Here is a 22,112-nt window from a genome sequence, read left to right as displayed (position 1 = left end):
CAGCAGCAGAAGAGATCTGTAAAGCAACCAGCACCAAGCACTGCAGGCAGGAACCCAGCATGCCCACCACTGCCCTAAGCACCATTTGCCACAGAGAAAGCACAAAAACACAAACCACAGCCTTACCACTTGAGTTACACATGTACTGACAGCGCAACTTTAAGCTTCATCCAAACCAGCTCCTCATTACTCCCTCTAATTGAGATTTAGCCGTGTATGAAAGACAGTGAGCATGCACTAAGCATGGCACATTTCCTTGAAGTCTGTTCAGTAAATTAAAAACTGCAGCTACATCATTGCTACTGGGATACAAATAATACAGCAATGACACCAGCCTAGCTGGTTAAGGCTGCCGGACAGACAGTTAAGGGTTTATGTGCTGAAGGATAGAAGGAAGAGAGCAGATGTGAGCTTCTCCTTGCTTACCGCAATGTTATGGAGACAAGAGGGGTGTAAGAAGGAAGCAATCACTGTTTATTTTCAGGCTCACACATCATCTTTACTTCCAAGCAGGTGGTAAGGTCAAATTACAACTGAGCAAAAGACAGCTAAGGGGAGGAAGCAGGAAAAAGAAAAAGAAAAAAAAAAAAAAAAAAAGAAAAAGAGAGACTCACTTCTGTAACCCAATGAAGGTATTAAAACGGTACCTGATTCATATGAGAAACACAGCCATCTGGAGGAGGAGAAATCACAGCCAGCCTCTGAAATCCAGAGGACGTGGGAAAAAAAAGTATTTCAAACATGCCTAACAAACAGGAATTGCTTTTGTCCTCTCTAAAAGCAGCACTGCTTTGGCCACCAACGTGACCAGCAGTTACAAAAGGAGAAATCTCAAAAACAAAGCACTGAACTATGCCATGTCAAAAGGCTGCTGTCCCACGCCAGCAATATTCAGAGAGCTGGGCTGTGCTGCGAGTTTCCATTCATAGTCACTGCTCACAGGACAAAACAAAAGCCATTGCCTTACCATGTACACAGAAAGAGAGACAATAGCACTCATAAAACCCCATGTAAAGCTTTTCAGAGAGATTTTGAGTTTCCTATCTGATCTGATCAACCTCTTAAAGTCAGGCTCCAACAAGCCATACAGTTTGCTGGTACACTAGCACTTAGTACTAACCCTCTCAGTTAAACATCCCTGTGTGTTTGATGCATGCTACTCCCACCATCCTCATCCTCTATGTGTACAAAAGACTTGGTATGAGGTATCACGCCTGTATGGGAAGCAGCAAATAACACCCGCGCTTTATCTTGAATGTTTGGAGTTTTCATGGGTCTGTTTTTGCTTGGCCTTTTCACAGTGTGGCTAGTGGCCAAGAAAACTGCCTGACCATAGCAGCTGGGCATGATGAGTCAGGGCACATGAATGCCATCTAACTAATCCCCTTCCACCTGTGTGCAGGGAGTGTTGGCTGCTCAGCTAAACACAAACAGTAGCAGCGCAGCCCTGCAGAGCAAAATTTGGGCACCAAGGTCAGACCTGCCCACTTCCCAGCAACCTTCAGAAAGGGGAAAAAGAAGAAAAAATAGTGGTTACTATAAAAAATCCCAATCCCCAAAGAAAAAGTTGACTTTTCAAGTGGCACGTGACGAAGTGTGGCCATCAGAGCACAAAGCAAGCCGTGACAGCGTGGCACATAATGCGACATAAACTGAGCATGCATTAGAGCCAGCTTTACTCTTTGCAGAGCCCACAACTTTTGAGTTTGCTAAAATAATAAGCACCCTGACGTTAATGCAGTCACTGATGCTAAATAAAGCCAAGCATAGTTGTGCCGCTTTGATCAGTCTTTTCATAAACGCAGTATAAATAATATTGCTGCTTTTCCATATCTTAAGAGGCTTTTACATTTGGAAAGTGTTACGGGGGCTCACTGGAGATGTAAGTAGTGTTTTGTTTCTTTTTCCCTCTCATGCTCTTTTTTCTTGATGTTTTTCAAACTGTAGACAGAAAAGTTAAACAACCCACTCTCAACGATCCAAACAATATGTTTACATAAGGGTTTATAAAATGAAAAATCAAGTTACTACACGTTGAAATATCCTGTGCTCCGGCCAAGTGTCTCAGCAGCCTAATGTCCGCAGAGAAACAGACTCGAGCTATAATGTTTCTGTCCAGAGTTTTGGAGTTTATAAAGCAGAACACAAAGAAAAAAACGCACACCCAGTTTAATAGCAGAATCCCCAGGCTGGAGCAGCCTTGCTGGCCTTCTGTGGAGACCTGTGGCTGTCTGAAGCAAACCAGGGGTTACGTTTGCTCACGTCAGCACTGCTGATTCCACAGCAGCAGCATGAAGACATCGGTGGGACTGCTCCTGCAGCCTCCAGGTTCCTTCTACATGCTCCCCTATTCACTGCACGTGAGGATGCAGAAGTAGTTCACAAAGCGCAACTCACACAGCCGTAGAGGTTGACAGAGCTGTTGCTGGGGCAGGACCACCATGCACATTTCCTTCCAGCAACTCAGCTTCTTCCACAATGCCAGTCCCTGGAGATGCCATCTCAGGTCCTCCAGCCACACTCCTCCCATTGCTCTTTCACTGCCTTTACACAGCTGTTCACAAACCCCAAGACTCAATTAGCACTGGAAAAACCTGAGCAAAGCATCATCTTCCAGTTTGGCATCTCAGAGGCAGATGAGGACGTGCGTGGTTTATGCTGAGGGGGGTTATCACTGTGCTACGCAGTAGCCCAGCTCTGATTCATCTTGTTAAAGTCATTTCTGCCAATTAGCACAAAACCATTTCCTTCTGAGACAATTAATACTTACAGCAGTTATCCATCCAGCTCACAATGCTCTACAGGCATCCTTAAATCCTTATCTCCCAAGGCACAGGAAGAAGCTGCTTTCACAAAGGTGGTATTTTAAAATCCTACCACATAGAGAAAGTAAGCTTAATCACAAGACAAGGATGCTTTAGGGTTACCATGACTAAATATATCAGCCCTTACCAGGGAGTGCTGGATGGAGCCTCCAACATTACTTCTTGCTCTGATCCCCCCAGCATCCCTGCATCAAACATGGGCTACTTGTCCAAATGGAACCAAAGGAGCACTGAAGTCAGTATCAGATGTTCCATCATCACTGATGTCATCATTGCTCCAAAAGGGCAAGAAAATGAAGGAGCTCCCCCATATCATCTGGGTGGTATTTGGCTAATGCCCTAGAACACACAAAGTCAAATGAACAGAAAGAAAGGGTCTGAAAGAAACCTACAAAGCATACAAAGTCACTGCTCCCAGACTGATCCTGGGGCAGTCACAGCACTGCTGGACTCCCTGATCCCACAGCAGCTCCACCACCCAATCTGATAAAGAAAACTTCCACACAAGCAAAATACTGGAGGCCTACACCCCTGATAGCTGCCTTCTAAGATCTCACTTCACCCCATACTTGTGGGGAACAATCCTTTCTTAATGCAGGTCCCGAGAGAGTCTGTCCTGGAGATTTTCCATTATCGGGCCTCTAACAATGCTAGTTTTATTATTATTTTTTCTTTCCCCTGACAAAAGCTTTATAATCCTCTCCTTTTTCATGAGACTAGAAACCACTATATGACAGCTTTAAACTTTTCTTCCTTTAAACCCAGCACTCCCGCCTCAGCTATAATCCTCCTATTGGAAAGATCTGTTTGCAAGTCCCTGCCTCCAGGCAGCAACATCACAGCAGCGATTAGGGGCCACAAAATCCAATCAAACAGCCTCATCTTTCAGCTAAACGGCCACGAGTTTAATTTGATGGGAGGAACAGCAAGGAAGTTAAGTGACAATTTGTAGTTATAAACTGCTCCCAAGCCAGGCCATTTCCAGGTTCTTCTTCTGCAGCTCCAGAGTCCTTTGAACTCAGGAGATGGCACATCTGACAGCACCAAAGGCACTTTGACATCTGTGTCCCATTTTTAACACCCCCCACCCCTCCCTTCCCCCCTTAAGGCACAGGGGCTTTTGAGACCTCTTGGACTTCTGATCATCATCTAACCCTGTCAGGTTTTTCCTCCTCCTTCCAGTTTTATACATAACTACAGGAACTAGCTCAAATTCTTACAACTTTGACATACTATGAACAGCACCTGTATAGCTGAAATGGTGGAACTTTATCTGTTACAACAGTTGGAACTCAACTCTAATTCTGTAAAAATCAGAACATGAATTAAAGATAGATTAGCCTTCTGCTCCAGGAAAAGAAATAATAAGAAGAATATTCAGTAGCGATGAAGCAGTCAACACATTTTGCAACAATGAAATCACAACCCTCCCCTTTTCTGAAAGCTGCAGTGAAGTCAGAGAAGCTGCCACTGTCCAGAACAAATCAATGACACACCCAGCAATCAGGCATACCCACGAAGAGCAGAGCTTTGGTCAGCTTGCCACAGGCATACAGCAAAGCTGCAAAGTTCAGCTCAGGATCCCATTAGTCCCAGCTATGCCTTTCTTCTCCAGAAAGCAGCTGCTATGGAGAGGCACAGGGATGTGCCAAGGACCCCCATCATTTTTAGTACATACAGACATGACTTTCCAGGTGTTTTCCCTCCTGTATCGTTGAATAACCAGACATCAAGGATTCTCTGTGTTGGAGGACCATGATATTACCAAGCTGTACCATCAGCTTGCAAAAGCCCTGAAACCACCATATGTAGGAAGCAAAAAAAAAAATAATCCCCTGCATCCAATCCCTTAAAATTATGGTCTGGTGGTACTACTGACTTTTTTTATTTATTTATTTTTCTTCCTTTTCTTTTTTTTTTCCTGAACTACTGATCTGCACTGAGCTTCTTCCTTGCAAAAAAAAAAAAAAAACAAAAAAAAACCAACAAAAAAAAAAACAAAAAACAAACAAACAAAAAAACCCACTAGCTGATAAGTGGAGCAGGAGAAGATGACATTCCTTAAGAAAAACAAAACAAACAAGCAAAAAGCCTGGAAAGAAACAGCATGAGTTTGAAAGATCTCTCCCAGTACATATAACATGTGAGCCAGCATCATTTTAACAGCACTGCCCATTTGGGATCACATCCTAAAAACTGGGGGATGTTTTTGCTTTTTCATTTGTACTTCTGTCCTTGCTCTAAACTCTCATTTTTTTTCCTTTACAAGGCAGGAAGGCTGACTCTGTATTGCTGACCCTACCTCATTCTTAACTACACGGCTGACAGCTGCATCCCTCGTTGAATCTCTTCCAGATGTGGGAGCAGGCCATGCTAGCATCGCACAGGACACACTCCCCCACTCTAGCAATCCATTGTGCTAATTAATAATCTGTCTTCAGAACAGACAGTAATCAATGAGAGCTAATAAACATACAGAAGCCCCATATATCACATAAATTGTCATATTGACGTGGTGAAAGGCCTCCTGATGACGCAAATGGGGGCTGAAAACACTGTGATACAGCGACCGCAGAGGCACTGATGTTGCAGGCTGAAATGTCCAAGCTGACTTCTTATGTTCTAAAAGCGATTGTACAGGCCTGCTCCCAGTGTAATTAACTCTGCTCTTCTAGACACTATTTAGCAAGAAATCAAACTTAGATCACATAAATGGGATTTGAATCGCGCTGACTGAAAAGGGCCACACTAGTACAGCTCCTGCCAGGTCAACATAAAAGAGCTGCATGGATATCTATACACTGCTCTTTTATGTATGGTATAAATCCAGTGTCAATGTGTGTGCCATCTAATAAAATCCATTCCTGAACTGCATCGTGCTGGAAAGGGAGATGATCCCACCATGCACAGACTAGTGTCAGTGGTCAGCAGCCCCTGCACTCAGATGGGTTTACTATGGGCTTCACATGAGGATTTCTACATCTACCACATTGTTTGGCAGCACAAAGAACAGCAACACCAGATGGGGGCTCTAGATGCTATAGGAACGACAGAAACACAAGCTGTTACACTCAACCACCCGAGGCAAGATGAAGAACCACCACTGCTCAAAAAAGTGCTCTGCTGACAATGCTGTTTATTCTGTACAGACATACTTTATTCATGGCCTCTGCTTGACCAGACCAAAGATCTCAGCTAAGAATTAAGGAATCTGAACCTCCATTTTCAAGTGTCAGAAAGCAACCCAAGCACTGTATGGATGTTCTTTTCCATACATCTTTAATTAACCAATCTCTTGTGCTCAGCTTTGTCCCTCTCATGCAGTAAATTCAGCTGAAAATAAAGATAGTAAAGACCTAGTTAAATGCATTTCCAAAGGCAGCGTCTGTTAGGAAGTGCTTCAGGTACAGAAAAGGAAAGAGTAAAGCTGTCCTTGCTCTTCCCCATTCCTGCATCACAGACTTCAAGGCAGGAAGAAACGCCTGGAATTCCTTTACCTCCAATGTGAAGGATTAAGACAAACATTAAAATAGGAGGAGATGTCTGGAATTTCTTTAACCTCAAAGCTAAGGACTATTTGCAGCACCTTCAAACATTGCTTCTTGGATCATGTTCATTAAGCACTGCTGCAGAAAGCTCCTCAGAGGTGCAAGTTCTTCAGTTCAGCTTGTTGTCATGTCACCCATGGCACCTACACTCTGCAACCACAAAACACCCTTCAGGTAAGGTGCAAGGGCTGATTCCAAAGCTTCTCCTTTCAAACAAAGGGCATGCAATGAACACAGAAGTAAGGAAGTGATCAGTACTGCTGAAGAGATGTTGCCATTTCACATCTGAAACTTCCAGATTAATATCTGATTGTCAAATTAGGTCTAGGCAGCTTCAGCAGAAACATACTTTGTGCTCATACTCTAAACATCCAGTACAGGTGACTAAATCTAACACTTAAAAAAATTTCCTGTTCTTTGAGCTAAAAGTATAATCACAGTACATCTGGCATTTAAATAAAATAGCCATTAGCACAGGAAACCCTAGCGTAAAAGTAGTGGGCTATGCAAAGACAGATGAATATGGAGAAGCAGCATGGGACTGGATTTAATGCCATGTTTACCAGGGATTTGCTGTGCTGAGAAATGCAGAGAACTTCCTGTAGCAGGCTGAGCTCAGTTACAGGATTAAAAATACAGGCTATGACTAAAACTGGAGATTTAATTATCTGGCTTAATTGGACAAGGAGGAAAAACAGCTCCAATATGGGCTGTGTGCTCCAAGAAGGCAGCAGACTACTTTCATAAAAGCTAAGACACCTGCAGAGTTGTTACGAGTTAAAGGGTTTTTCATATTGCCCATTAAAAAAAATGCAGGTATCTATTTGTTAACCAGAGCAATAGAAATGGTCACTGGAGTTTAGAAGGAGAAACACGTTACTCAAGATGAATTGGACTGTGCTATACCAAGCCTACAGATTAGCATGAATTAGCCTATGCTGACAGCAAGTTCTGGCAACACTCCGACCCACAATCAGTGAACAACTCCATAAAATTTCGAGTCATGTTCACAATTATTAACCAAATCACATACACAACTGGCACCAGCAGACACTAACCAATTGTACAAAAATTATCCTCCTCAAAGCAGGCATTATGCCCAACCCTACCACTGACTCATGAAATGCCCTGCAGCAGGTCATTTGATGTCTTTGTGCCTCAATAAAATGAGAATAATACTTTCTCACCTTCATACTAATTGCCACTTAAGATCTATAGATGAGAAAAGTTATGGAAGTGATTACTAATAAATCACGTCATGATATTCCGAGGCCTAAATTCACTTTACATGTCACTCAGCAGTGAGTAAGAGCAGTTTCCTCTCTGTGAAGTTTAATCCAATTTGTCATGGCTATTTTTGCAACAGCCATACTTACTTTCATGGTCCGGTAGGCTTCCTTTGATGTCCCTGTGATCACTGCACACCATTACAAGCCCACACCATCGGTCCCACCACTGAGATGGACTGTAACACAGGCTGCTGCAGGTTTCACTAGTCCCTGCACTGGGAAGAGAAGGGAGTCTACATCCCACATGTTTGTGGGCTTTCTGATGGCCCTGGAACCACAAAGAGGTAAGAAACAAGTATTTCATCAGCAAACAGGGCTTGGCTGGCATTCCTTATTTATCCACATGCTAAACTGGATTACCTAAAGCTTGACACATCACCATGCCCCACACAGGTCACCAGCATTATTATCCCTGTTGTGCCATGGAGAAACCTGTAATGAGATTAATGTGACTGCCCAGGGCCATAAAGCAAATCCAGGGATGAGCTAAGGGCAAAGACAGGATCAGGACAACCTCCATCAGTGCTGTGCTTGGCTGTGCCTTCACATCCCCAGACACGTGCCAGCACCAGGGTGCATGGAGCAACTCTATCAGCAAATGAAGGAAGTGATGCAAGTGAACAGCAACCTCGGAGTGTTGCAAGGAGGAATGTGGCATTTCACCCACGACCTGTCTGATTACGTGGGCACACAAATAGTGCTGAAAAGTATTTTATTTTCTAAGGCTCCTTCTTCAGGAGAAACTCCATGTGCCAATCTGCTCCTAAACTCCTACAAGAAAACAGTAAGTCTGCAAACAGGCCGGAATATTGCCTTAGACAAACAAGTGCTCAGCAACCTGTTGTGCTTGTAGGGATGAATCACTGCCTCCTGCAAGCTGTAATTTACTGGGAGGACACCATCTAGCTCTGTGTGGTAGGCAGGTGAAACCAATGCCTCCCCACTTAATTGACTGTTTTTCTTCAGACTCAAACTTGGTTGACAAGGAGGATCTCCCATGCGCTACCAAACCCAGAAGACAGATTTAGTAACAAATTCCCTGACAAAGACATCACCTAGTGAGAAAAAGACACCTTCCCCTAAATTAGAAAGCTTTGGCTTGTTCTCATTTTTAACTGATTAAAAAGACCCGAGTCTTAACAAAGAGGCTTTCTTGTCTTGGCCAAGAAAATCTTTATTGTCAAAGGTTTCAACATGACCGGGGGAAGAGTTAGTCAGATCATGTGCAACAAAGGAACATTAGCAGGTAATTAATAGGATGTATTCAAGCTTACCTCTCATTAAAAAACAAAACAAAACAAAAAAACCCCTAAATTTATACTACAAAGCAGAAAACAGTTGGATTCAGGCTTTAACAATGCCCTCATTATTTATGACCAAGTGCCCTAACCACAGAAAGCTGGGCATCATCTACTCTGACTTCATCTGACTACATTTATATATATGTATAAAAAAGTGGCCACAAGAGCCCACTAGCATGCTGACTCTGTGGTGCATTCATGCATGACCAGTCGGCACACCCAGAGATCACCTCCTCAGTCAGACCCACTGGGAATTCAGTCTAAGAACACATAGTTCAGGAATTACAAAAGCAGGTGCATGCATGAGATCAGCACCCGAGGTCCCCAGTGAGACCACGAGGCCGCCAGCACCAAATGCTTGCTGCACAGCGGATCCAATGCCTTGGGAAGCGTAGGGCACATCTGAGGTACACAGGCAAGTTATAATGTAAAACAAGCCTGGCGCTAGGACAGGACACCTCCATGCTGGCAGAGCATAAAAGCCCATCTTGATGCTCACATGTGTCTTCATGTGACTCTTACTTAAACGAAGCACTTACATGGATAGGGGAGCAGGGAACACCGTGTCTTATATCACAGACTGTAGAAGTGATCAAAAGCATTTCCTTATTTTAATTTCTGCATTTTGTTAATCTGCCATGGTTAATCTGCAAATGAACAATCAGGTACTGCAAAGCTGGGAGCAACACAGACACTTGAATTGATTACAGTAGTAAGAAGAGAAGGAGAAACAACTCCCACCCTAAAAGCATGTTCTAAGCGAATACACATTTCAAATGTCATTCAAGAAGGTCTACAACTTCTTTTTAGACACAAGGTCAAATAAAATGGAAAGAACTGCCATTTCAAACCGAATAATCTCTATTCTTGCATACCCTGTAATTTCAATCCTTTTCTCCTCACAGTTTTCATGTGTTCCTGCTACTGGTTCAAACATCAGAAATAACCAGAATATTTAGGACAATTCAGCTGAGATCAGCTAATTTGCTGTATTCTCAGAGGTAGAGGGATCACTACAGAATAGAAAATGCAGAGACATCGTCTGTCAAAGGCACTTTGACCATACTTGCAGTACTCTATGAATATAATGGTCTTTTATCCAGTTTTTCCCAGTCGAGATCCATGTTCCCATTACAACACAGTGTTACTTAATGTAAGTACACACCGTTCATGTCACCATCACCATACAATTAAGGAAATTAAGGCACAAAGGAGAAAGAAGGAAAAAAAAAGTCTCCACAAACCATGTTGTCCAGACAGTAGGAGAGACTGAAAATACTGTCTCATGTATTTGGAGCTGAGCCTTTCTGAATAAATTAGCATTCAGCCAGTGAGGACACATGGAAGGAAACTTTACCAAGTGCCAAAACCGACTTGTCTGAAAAGAATTCGGTAAATAGATTCCAGCGTCTGACAAGTGTAAGCTGCACTGAATATTATCGGAGACGGCAGTACTTCTTAATCACATGGACTGCATTTTTAACTGGTAGCTTCTACCAGCAGAAGTCTAAAAGACAGTCTGAAGGGTCTCTCCAAGGAGAGGTAGAAACAGTCAGTATGACAGATACTTCTGGATCACAGTACTCAGAACTCATTGCATGAACCTTATCAATGTGTTATTTATTTTCACAGACTCGTCCCAGATTGTATTTATGGCACAAGGGCTAAGATCAAGAGCATTTCTTTTAAGAAATGAGGCTAATGAGGGCAATTAACCCAACTCCAAAACATACAAGCTGTGCAGATAAGAAGTCTCATTTGAATTTTGCTATTCTCGCAAAAAGCAGATGGATTGATCTGACTGGTTTCATGGGACTTTTGCTTTGCTGTAGAAGATTAATGCTCTCTCCCTTTAGCTACAGATCAAAAACCAGGCCAGCGGGTGAAAATAAAAGCCTCAGGATCCTAAGAAAGGACCTGCAATAAAAGCTCATCCCTTGCCGAGATCTCCAGGAGGTGTAAGAGTGGCTAAATGATAGGAATTGGTACACTTGTGTTTTACCAAGCACTCTCTCCAGTGGGTCATTGCAACATGATGCTCTCTAACAAGAAGCAGCTATCAAGGCAACTGCCAGTGCCAAGAGAGGAAGCCACTGATACGCACAGCCCTGAAGCAAGGCCAGATCTGGACAAGAGAACATGAGGAGCAGCCAGAGCCCCAGAGTTTATTTTATTTAGTTAACATCTCTTAAGTAAACAGGTGTTACATGGACAGGGCCTCTATCATGGCATCAACCTACAGCAAGAAAGGAGGAAAGACAAAAAGTTGAAGAATGGATCATATAATTTTTGATCCCAAGCGATGCACCTCAGCTAAAGGCTGTTAAAGCAGACACAAGGCAGACTGTGTGGATCATCCCTAGGAACTATTTAGTTCAAGCTCCCTTGCCTGCACACATATACATTTAGAGTGGTTTCTCATGAGTATTTGCTAGGTGGCCCAATATCCTCACTCTGACAGTAGACTCCACAGGCTCCACTGCCAAAGCCTTCTCTAGCGAAAACAGCAAAAATCCTACCCACTTACATTTATGGATTATTGCCTGGAGCAGAGCCCCATAGACTTATGAAACATTTAAGGAAATACCTGTGATGAGCATGGTGCTTTACAGATACTCAAAAAGCAGTCCCACCTCCAGTGTTCAGCAGCTGTGGGAGCACCCAGGAACCAGGGCAAAGACACATAAAAAAGGCACAATACAGAAACCACCCCAGTAAGATGGGCCGCAGCGAAACTGAACTGAGACAAGCAGTCATTATGCAGAAGAACTCAATCTAATTTCTTAAAATTAGCTTTTATGCATCACCCTGCCAAGCTCTCACCAGCCTCCTTATTGCTTACACCTACCTGCTCCTGGTGAAACCTACTATTTCTTCCATTGCTGCAAGTCACCCACAGCGTGCAGGAGAAAGGAAGGGAGGCACACCTGTGTTACTGCTTGTCTCCTCCAGTTAAAGAAACCCAGCAATCCACCCCTCCACAAATTTCAGACTAAAAGCACCCAGAGGAACCTCATATCTCTTATCACTAGAGAGAAACCTCTCCAAAGCCACTGACTGCAGAGAAGGTATCCAAAAGCCTCATTTGCTAATGAATTCTGGCATTTGATGGGAGGTAGCAAATGGCATGCTCCCAAAGTCTCCTTTCTCTGCTCTCAATACTCTTTCAAAATGCATCTATAGAGTTAAATTAATATGGATGGTTTTTTAAACTGGCTTTAAAATGCTTTCACTGCACATGGAAAAAGGAATCTATCATGTGGAATTCCTGCAGCTTAAAAGATATTTTAAACAGAACAATACAGACTGTAATGGTCTTTACTATTTGGATGGTAATTCTGTCCAGAGGTCCCAATGAGGCAAGAGATCCCTATTAAGCTCACAGCTGGCAATGCACGTGTGTCTGATCCTTCACACACTAACCCACTGCTGCCTCCATGCACACCAACAAGCTGCCAGTCCAAGTGCACCTGCACAGGGACATGATGGCAAGATACAGGAATGCCAGCATTAAGTGCACTGCTTGTGCTCAGGAGCCCTTTTAATAATGCATATTTAATCACTTTGAAGTGGTCATCCATTTTCCTTAATTTATAGCCCTAGTACTGAATGTAAATGTTTTGAAAGGGGATTCCCAGAGTAATTTGCTGCAGCTTTGGTTTGTGGAAGCAACCTCAGATGTTCAAGCTTGAAACAGCTGAAATCCCAGTCCCAAACCCACTGCCATTCCCAGGGTACACAGTCACCCTTCCTGCATTTCCCTCTGCTAAAAAACAAGGGGACAGATTCCTTCTGTATATGAAGAACCCTGGATTGATTGCAGTGGGTACCAGACTCCTCAGGGCCACCAGCACCACCAGGGATGCAGCAAAGGGAGAGTGCAGACAACTCTCTTTCAATGGCCGGACTGTAAAAACCCAGACTCAGAAAATCCTCATCCCCACCAGTAAGAACACTGACTGGCCCATCCTTGGGGGCCTTTTTCCATTCCCTGAGTGTCCAAATGCATGCAATGCCTTTCATATTTTCTCTCTCTCTCTACTCTATCCATTCAAAGTCCTCCTCTCAGCTCATTTCTTATGTGACACCCAGAGGTTATAAATCTACAGAACTCCTCCAAAGACTACAGCTTCACAAACAATCACATCCCAGTCATTTCCTCTCTGGAGTTCTCCATCGCATCCTGTTTATTCTGCATCTATCTTGTTTGGATCACAAACTCTTCAGAACAAGGACTTTACACATTTTGTGTCTGCGCCTATGGAAGCATACAGCTGGTGTTACCCAACTCCAAGCTGTTATGGTCAGAGGAGACCTCTGCAATTACCTAGTCTGGCCTTTAGCACAACGCTCAGCCAACTTCAGCAAATGACTTCTGCATTAAGATCCTGACAATCTCAGAAGTACGCTACTAGCATAAAACCCCACCATTTTTATTCTGCATCTTCTCTCAACTTAGCTGCATATTTTGTGCTTTTTCCTCCTTATCCAAATGCTTACAGTACTTACAACTAGTCTGACATTCACATTTTAGGATGTTTTCCAAAACACACATGTACCTTATTTGTGCAAACTCTGCACTGAAACCACATTCGGTAATTACTTACAACACTTTGCATTTGGCAGGTTCATATTTAATGTACCTGCCCCAAGATAAGATTTGGTCAAGAAAATGGAACTGTAACATAAACCACAGACTTACAGTCCTGTTTTTAAGAAAGTACGTCTGTAAAAGATTAAAGACCTGAAATGATTTCAGAATATAGTGAAGGAAAAGAATGAGCTGATGGCATTTGTTGGTATGTAAGGTATTCTTGTGTTAAAAATTTATATATGAAAACCTGTCATGCACTCTGAATACCTGTATTAACTTTAATGTATGACATGCTATGAAGTGATCTTCTTCTGAAGAAAAGAAAGATTAAATTCTTTTGAGCCAAGTATTAAAAGCATTCTTAAACCAAACATACACAAAAGGAATTCTTACAAAAAAAAAAAAAAAATCTGTTTCTCATCTGTCCAAAATTCTATTGGCTTCAGCTAAATTCAATCAATCAATACTCAAAGAATAAAATAAAATAAAAAGCCCTATCCAGTTATAAATTTTTCTTTAACTACAATCATCTGGCAGTGGACTATCACTGACCTAACTTTATGAGCATCTGTCAGCTGTTGATGGCCATGGTGCTGTCAGGAGCAGAGAACAATGATTCTTTGCTCATTTACCAAGCAGAGGCCAAAAGAGACCCACCACAAATCACACAGCAAGCTGCACAATCCAGAGGGAAAATAAACAACCAACTAAAACAAATGGACTGCGAGGGCTCAGCACTTGTCCTACACGATGCACCCACAGCTCAAGGTACCAAAGAGCTCAAAGAGGAGCTGCAATGACTTTGCTCCATCACAACTAGCAAGTTATTCATGATATACAGATGCCTTCATTTCTTCCAAACAGTGCGACCCTTCTACCCATAGTGAGAGCCTTTACAAATGGGGCACCACATGAGGCATTACACAAGAACAAAAGTGCTTCCACAATTTTCTTTTAATTGCCATGACAACTCTGTTTATTTGGATTTAAACATCATCTTGGGATGTTTATGTGGCAAACAGCATAACATAACAAAGCAGAATGGGACAAGAAGAGCCAGCGAAATGCTCGTGTGGGTAACTTCTGTACAAATCAAGTAGTGCCAAGAAAAAATACAAGAATCAACAGCTATAACGAAAAGTACAGGGGGATTAAGAACCAAACCAAAACAAACATTTCTCGCCATTTCCCCTTTTTAGTAGGAGCAGCAATCACCTCCGCAGCTCCAGCACTGGGAAACTGGAGAGGGCTCTACAATCCCGTCCAGCTGCGACCGCGCGTCCCCACCTGCATTTGGAAGTGGGATTTTAATTTGCGTCATCACCGCCCTGCACGTGCATTTCCAGGGCTCGCTGAAGACATGCTGATTAAATGAAGATGTCCTGCATTGTCGGGTAACAATTGCGCTTCCGACTGTGCTCATAAATATCAATTATTAAACAGCTTCACAGGACACTGCCTGTAGTCACACGTTTAAGACCTCCATCTCCCTGCAAAGTTAGGCTAAAACAATGTAAGCATCTCTCAGTCCATCACAAAACTGTCACAAAAAGATTTTCGTTCAGTTTAGATTTCAAGAGAGAACTGGTGGAGCAAAGACTAGCTAATTAGCTATTTGCCTTCGGCACCCTCCTTCTGCAGGACTGGTTACTACAGGCTTCTAGTTTAGCTTCAACTTCTTCACATTTCCAATGATGGATGTCTGTCCCACCCATATTGGTGGCTTCTACATCCCTGGAATAGATGAAGAACTATTTTGCAAGCACACCAAATTGGAAACGCTGTGAGATGTCTGGTGAGGTCCAGTCAGTGATGAATGCACTCTCCTACCTGCTTATTACACAATATAGATGGCCCCACACAAATCCCACAGATGCAACCTGCCCCTGTAAAGAACAGGACAGGGAAAGGGGAGAAAAGAAGAAGAAGGAAAGGGAGAAAGGAGGGTCTATTCCAGGGATCCTCTCTCCCCCCAGAGAAGAACAATGGACTCCGGATAATCTTCAAACAAGCCAACAAACATAAGCAGCCCCAAATTTGCAATTCCAGTAGCCTATGGGGGCAGAGAGCACATACTGCTCAGTGCAGATCACACACTACAGAAGAGCCCAGAGAACCCAGAGGCATAAAGCCAGTCTCACAACTGCGAAGGCTTACTTGCTTAAATACCAACACAAAACCAGTTTTGTTAGGACTTAATGGCAAGACATGTCACACAGGCCAAAGGCAACTGTCTAAAATCAGCAGCAGGGTGCAGAACTTTTTGTTGTTCTTTTTCTTTTTCTTTCTGGAACTGAAGTCTGTAGCAGCCTTTTTGACACAGAAAAATAAGTCTCCCCAGAAAGTAAGATGCGTAGAGGGTCTTCAAAACTAACATGACAGCTACAGATGTGTAAGAAACACCATTAACTTCCTGAGCATCTTTTGGGGACTGGTCAGGCGTGGAGCAGCTATAAATCACAGCGGGTCCTTTCTAAGGGAAGCAACACTGGCTTCATCTGTGCAACAACTGCATAGAGGTCAGGACTGCGTGTTAAATCACTTCTCCAATGAATCACCCCAACAGTTTTGAGCACAGTGCATTTAGTTTCATTGCCATCCCTGCAGAAACTAGTTAGTTAATCTCATTTAACACTTCGTGCCAACATTTGTATAGTTTCCATTGCTGCAATGGAATCTGCAGATAACACAACCTGGCTCAGTGCTCCTGCTGCTCCCGGGATCAACTACCATTTCACACACCAGCGTTTCTTTACCAAGCCACGAATGTCCTCCAGCCTATCATAACCTCAGTCTGGTGCTTCAAGAGTCTGATCTTTGAAAATTAACTACTTGGCAAGATTTACTGTAACAAAGGAGGATCGTCCCAGCTTGCACTTTTAAGTATATCCATTCACAATCCCTGTCGCTGCAGTGGCCACTCGATGGTTTAAGTTATGTGATTAAAAAGAAAGCGATGGTAATTGCGCAGTAGCTGGTCTGTCAGCTCTCTTTGAAAATAATGAGCTCTCTTCCTCCTTATGTTCACCACAATATATCTTTAGAAAAGTCTTACAGAGATTAATGCTCAATTGCTGTAAATGAGCTTAGCTTTATTTATTCTAAGAGAGGATCTGGCCCCAAAATCCCGATAAGCCATTGCTCCAGCATTCCTATTAGAAGAAAATCCTGTACTGGAGTTAAGACAGAACTTTGGCCTCCTGTCTTGCCTGTAAACCCAGCAACAGAGATTTGGCATACTTTCTATCAACAAGCCAGGCCTAAGTGTGTACTTTAAATTAAGCTAAGATACAAGACAGCAAACACTATAAATCTTAAGAAGATAAGACAAATTCAGTGTTTCCGCTGCTCATCTTCACCTTTGCTGCCTCTTCCCCTTGCTTTCCAATGGGAACGTGAACCTCACCCACGCTAAGGCTGAGCACCATGGGAAGCTCATTCATGGCAATGTCAGTGTTTGAAATACTAGGTTTGCAAGCAGCAGCTCTGCAGCAGACCCACCCAGGTCCCTGCAACACCCCAGGTACTGGAGAAGTGAACCAGGTCGCAAAGAGAAAGGTCTCAGGGAGAACAGCGTGTTCCTAAAAACCACTGTGATTTCAGGAATCTGTTTTGAAACTGCAAGTGCTGTGAAGTGACAACATGCGAGCCACAACCACATGTTAAGAGAGTTTGTTTTATATCACAGGGTCACAATAAGAGCCCATTATAACTCTGGTTAACATTCCCAGGCTGGTATGCAGCGACACAGCCCACACAACGCCTCAGCCGTGGTAGCAAGGTCTTGAGAGCCAGGTTCAGCGGACATGAGGAAAAAAGACAGAACCAAAATGAAGGGCAGGGCCAGAAGTCTCCCGCTGACTGGTGCAATCCTCCCCACCAGCCTTTCCTCTTCCCATCACCATTTACACCCCAGCTGCATCCAGGCGGCAGGACAAAATCTGGCTCACTGCTTGGGAAGGATTTTTTGCAAAGGCTTCACGGTTCACAGTTCAGCAAATCTAAGGCTGTGGCTCAAAGCTTCTTATGCTGGCCACCCAGCATACAAGTGTTCCCTTAAATAACCCCTGCTAGAACTGGGGCTTCCGCACCTTCATGGAAAGTATTTGGATCTCAAACCGAACATTTTCTTAAGTAAGCTATAAAAAGACTCCACCACACAACTTAAATGGATTGGCTTTTATGGATCCAAGAGCCAAAAAGTAAATAACTACATAAATCTGGCACTGATAACCATTAAATAATAATCCACCCAATAATATGGCTGCCCCGTGACTTCACCAGAGATTCCATGAATCCAACCCTGGCTCCCTGCTCAGCAAAGATGTGCAGATTAGCAAAAGGAAGCAGATGCCAGACATGAAGGAAAATCCTGCCTTCAGATTGTTCTTTAACAGGGAAAAAAAAAAAAAACAAACAGTTGAAGACAGACTCCTTCTCCACGTATTAATACAAGTGTCCCTTCAAGTACCTACACTCAGAGCAAATTGTCACATATGAATTTTTACGGCTGAACTGCAAATGCTGTTCATTTTCAAATCAGCGTAGCCTGGGCTCTCGCTGCCTCAGTTGAGTATCTTGCAGATGCCACTGAGTTCCTAATCTCCTGCAGAGCTATCAGGACAGGCTTGTTTGCTCACTTTACTTGCTCAAATTCTCCAGGTAAGCGTTAAAGCTACTGAACAAAGGCAATGTAGGAGTTGAGAATAGATATGGAGTATTCTATGGCCTTCCTCAAACACTGATTTAAGTGATCGTCATACACGAACAGCCTTCTCTCTCAGATACACACATGTACATTCTTGAAATGTATAAAGCTAATGCCCTAGATCTGTCACAGTCCCCATTAATAATTCAGATTATTGGCCATTTTACACACATACAATGAATGCTTCCAAAATTAGCTTTTCTTCTTTTTTTTTTTTTCTTTCTCTTTTTTTTTCCCTCTCTTTTTCCTCCAAATGACCCACTTGGTGTATTTGCTATTTGTAGAAAAAGCTGTATGCTTACCCAAAGCTCTGGGAGACCACGGAGCACCTCTCCCAGCTGAAACTGCACTTGGATGAGGCCCATGGAGATTATCTATTCTGGTCTTTTGGCACTAGCAGCTGAGCAGTGGACACAGAAAGCTTTCTAAGACCATTTCTGCCAGGGAGCACACTCTAGATAAGCAAGTGAGACAGTGACAATACTATTTCAGTAATGTCTGCAGAGCTTAATGCTGACAGAGTTGATATTTTTCAGCTTTGGTCATCCCTACAGCTAGTAAGAGTATAAACAAGAATTGCCATCTTCACTTTACATTGAAATCACCAGCTTCATGTGTCTATAATTTTTCAGTGATTTCTTTTTGAATTGAAGAAAAACCTTCTCTAGGAACTGTTAAACACTGATAACAGACCAGAATACAAAGCCATTTTCCACCCAACAAGAAGAAATATTTACCATCACCACTGACACATTGCACAAGCATGTTCCCTGCCAGCACCCTGTACATACAAAGCTTGCCTGCAGCCCAGATCTGCAGTCCATCCTGTTTACTATTTAGGACACACATTAGAGCCAAACCAAGCTCCACCTCCCAAAATCCAGAAAAGCAGCTTGTGCAGATGTCGAAATTCTGGTGAGAAAGACAAATGATAAACAAATTTCCTAAAAGATGTGTCTTGGGACAGCGTTATCCAACAATTTCATTAATTCCCTTGGTATGGAACGTAGGAGAGTGCAAATGGAATCTGCAGAAAACAGACTGCTGGGAAAGTTGTCAACTCGAGAGGATGCACAGAAGTTTATTCAGAACATCTGAGGACTAAAACAACTGACGGGAGGCGCAGCTTAAGATCAGGCCAAGTGCAGTCATGCACTCTGGGATTAAAGAAATATGTTCTGCATACTGGGAGCTCAACAACAGTTGGAAATGACATCATAGAAAGACTTGGGTGCTCATGGCAAGACTGTAAAAAAGCCAAATGTTGCTTGAGGTCTCAGTGAGGCAAGGGAAAACAGACAAGACACTAGTAAGATCTTAGCTGGAACAATGTGATTTCAGGTTACTGAGTTCAGGAAAGGTTAAGTGAAAGTGGAATAGGGCAAGAAAAGTTCAGTAAGATAATCTCCCTCATAAGACAAAAAGACAAAATGAAATTGGCTTTGATACTGGAGGAAAAGGAAGGCTCTCTTTGGATGAGAAAGGGAAAGATAAATGTAAACAAAGAATTTTAGGTTGGAATTTGAAAAAGGGCTTAGGCTCATCAAAATAATGCATGTTGAGAAGAGCTTGCCAAAAGGAAAAATAAGGCAGGAGATTGATTGTTCAGTGCAAGAAAACTGAATGAGATAGCCTAAGTCAAAGCCAGTCATGCAGGATGTCCAAAGCCAAATGCTGGTAACACAGGTCCTCATCACATACAGCCCACAAGCCCAAGGTGTGTGAGCTGCACTGCTATCCCAAGACCTGCTGGACCATCCCTCACCTGCAGCCAGGTCTTGCGCCACCACTGGAGGGGCATGATACTGAAGGTGTACAGAGAGCTCACATACACGCTACAGATAATCACCAGAAGCTGTTTCACATATGGACTGGTTTCCTGAGTTAGTGCACAGAGAAAAAGGGAAGACATTTCCTTAGAAGACCAAAGGTTTACACTAACCAAGTCCAAGGAGCAGAGGCTAGTGAGGAGCATGCCAGCTGACTTGAAATGGTTAAGAGTCAGAAGAACTCTGCTAAAAGCAAGGAGATGGATGAGGCTTTGGAGGGAAGAGATGAGATGGCCACTGCTGAAAGCTTCAGAAATCAGCACTGTGACAGCAAGCAACCAGCTATCACAACTGAATTCCCTCATTATTACACAGTATTACCCTATAAAATTAACAGTGCAGGCAGGTGCAGAGGGCCATTTACAGTCTTGCTCTTCCAAATTAAACTCTGTTTCAATGGAAAAACATGAAGTTAAAAAGGTGAAGGAGGGAGAGGAGCAGGAAAACACAGAGGCTAATTAATGTCAATCACTATAAAAACCCATGACTGATGCTTTTGACATGACTATTCATGACAGATCTTCTGCAGACATTTGAAGGAGCATGAGAAGGGTGCCAGAGTGCTGCATCAAAGTGGGATAAGCAGAGTGTGTCTGCAGATCTACACAGTGCAGAAATATTTTGCTCAGATATTTATGCAGACTGCTCTGAAAGTAATGCTTCCTATTTATTTCCATGGAAACTACAACAGATACAAAGAGCGTACTGATACTACTTGATAGAGCAAACTCTCACCTACATAACACTGTTTTTCAATATAGTCACCACCATTACCTATGTATTTTCACTAGCAATGAACAAGATCTGGAATGCCACCCACAAAAGTCTGCACCAGTGGAGGTGATCCTCCATTGCACAGTTGCTATGATGGTTTCATTGCTGAAACGTATCACTCACTACTCTGAACTACTGTTCACAGGATCACAGGGGTTGGAAGGGACTTCAAGAAACTATCAAGTCCAACCCCACTGCTAAAGCAGGCACCTACAATAGGTCGCACAGGTAGACATCCAGACAAGTCTTGAGTATCTCCATAGAAGGAGACTGCACAGCCTCTCTGGGCAGCCTGTTCCAATGCTCTGTCACCCTCACGTAAATAAGTTCTTCCATATGGAACTTCCTATATTCAAGTTTTAGGGCATTACTCCTTGTATTATCACTACACACCACTGAGAAGAGCCTCATCCATTTTGCCTCCCACCTGCCTTTAGTTCTCATTCCACCTCACCATCCACTCAGTGGTTTCTTGCCACTTTTCCCCAATTTCTTATTCTTATGGATGCACTGATCTTGAGTTTGGAAGAAGTGATATTTAAGCACCAAACATCTCTCATGGGCACCCTTTACCTTCTAATACTCCAGCCCACGGAATACTTCCAAGTAGGTCTTTGAAGAAATCAAAGTTGGCTCTCCTGAAGTCCAGGGTATCAATTCTACTTACTGTGTTGCTTGTTCCACATTAGATCTTAAACTCCACCATCTTGTGATCACTGTATCCCAAGCTGCCCCCAACCACCATATCCCAGAGCAGTCCCTCCTTGCTATTAAAAAGAAAGTCAAGTAGCACACCCTTCTTTGTCAGCTCCTCCACCACCTGCAAACAAAAGTTATCATAAATGCACTGCAAGAACAGAACTTTCTGTGTGTGGCCATACTACTTATCCAAAGAATATCAGGATGGCTGAAGACCCCCATGAGAACCATTGCTGGAGATTGCATGGCTACTTCCAGCTGTTTGTAAAAGGCCTCATCTGCTTCCTCCTTCTGAACAAGTGCCCTGTAGTTCACACCTGCAACACAGTCACCTATGTTAGCCCGCTCCTTAATTCTTACCCATATCCACCTTTTGGTCTCCATAAATGTTCAGGAAGCATCAGTGAATGTCAATGGGTGCCCTTTTTTTCTGTGTAGATGAATCAAGTGAAACATCTTTGCTTTATCACGTCAGATGCCATTTATCAGACTGCCCCTCTGCAGCTATCTGTCACACAGTAAAACAAACATAACAGAATTCTGGT

The 22,112-nt window shown here is 43.0% G+C and overlaps 1 protein-coding gene across 12 annotated transcripts in view; it reads right to left on the bottom strand.

Annotated features, from left to right (window-relative positions):
- Window positions 1-22,112, bottom strand: part of PDZD2 (PDZ domain containing 2) — a 185,488-nt gene that overhangs the window by 80,059 nt on the left and 83,317 nt on the right. The window contains exon 1 of one of the 12 annotated variants that reach the window (XM_085528516.1): window positions 648-800. The exons of 10 other annotated variants lie outside the window; for them this stretch is intronic. The gene's annotated coding sequence lies outside the window, so the exon portion shown is untranslated. Of the gene's footprint in view, window positions 1-126; window positions 268-647; window positions 801-22,112 lie in introns of those variants that run through there. One more of the 12 variants, XM_085528513.1, reaches the window with a different exon arrangement.

This window comes from Coturnix japonica, chromosome Z (genome assembly GCF_054131305.1).
Source record: "Coturnix japonica strain WE chromosome Z, WE-NBRP24, whole genome shotgun sequence".
Lineage (NCBI taxonomy): Eukaryota > Metazoa > Chordata > Aves > Galliformes > Phasianidae > Coturnix > Coturnix japonica.
Note: the sequence above shows the minus strand (reverse complement) of the source record. Positions and strands in the feature narration are given on the sequence as shown.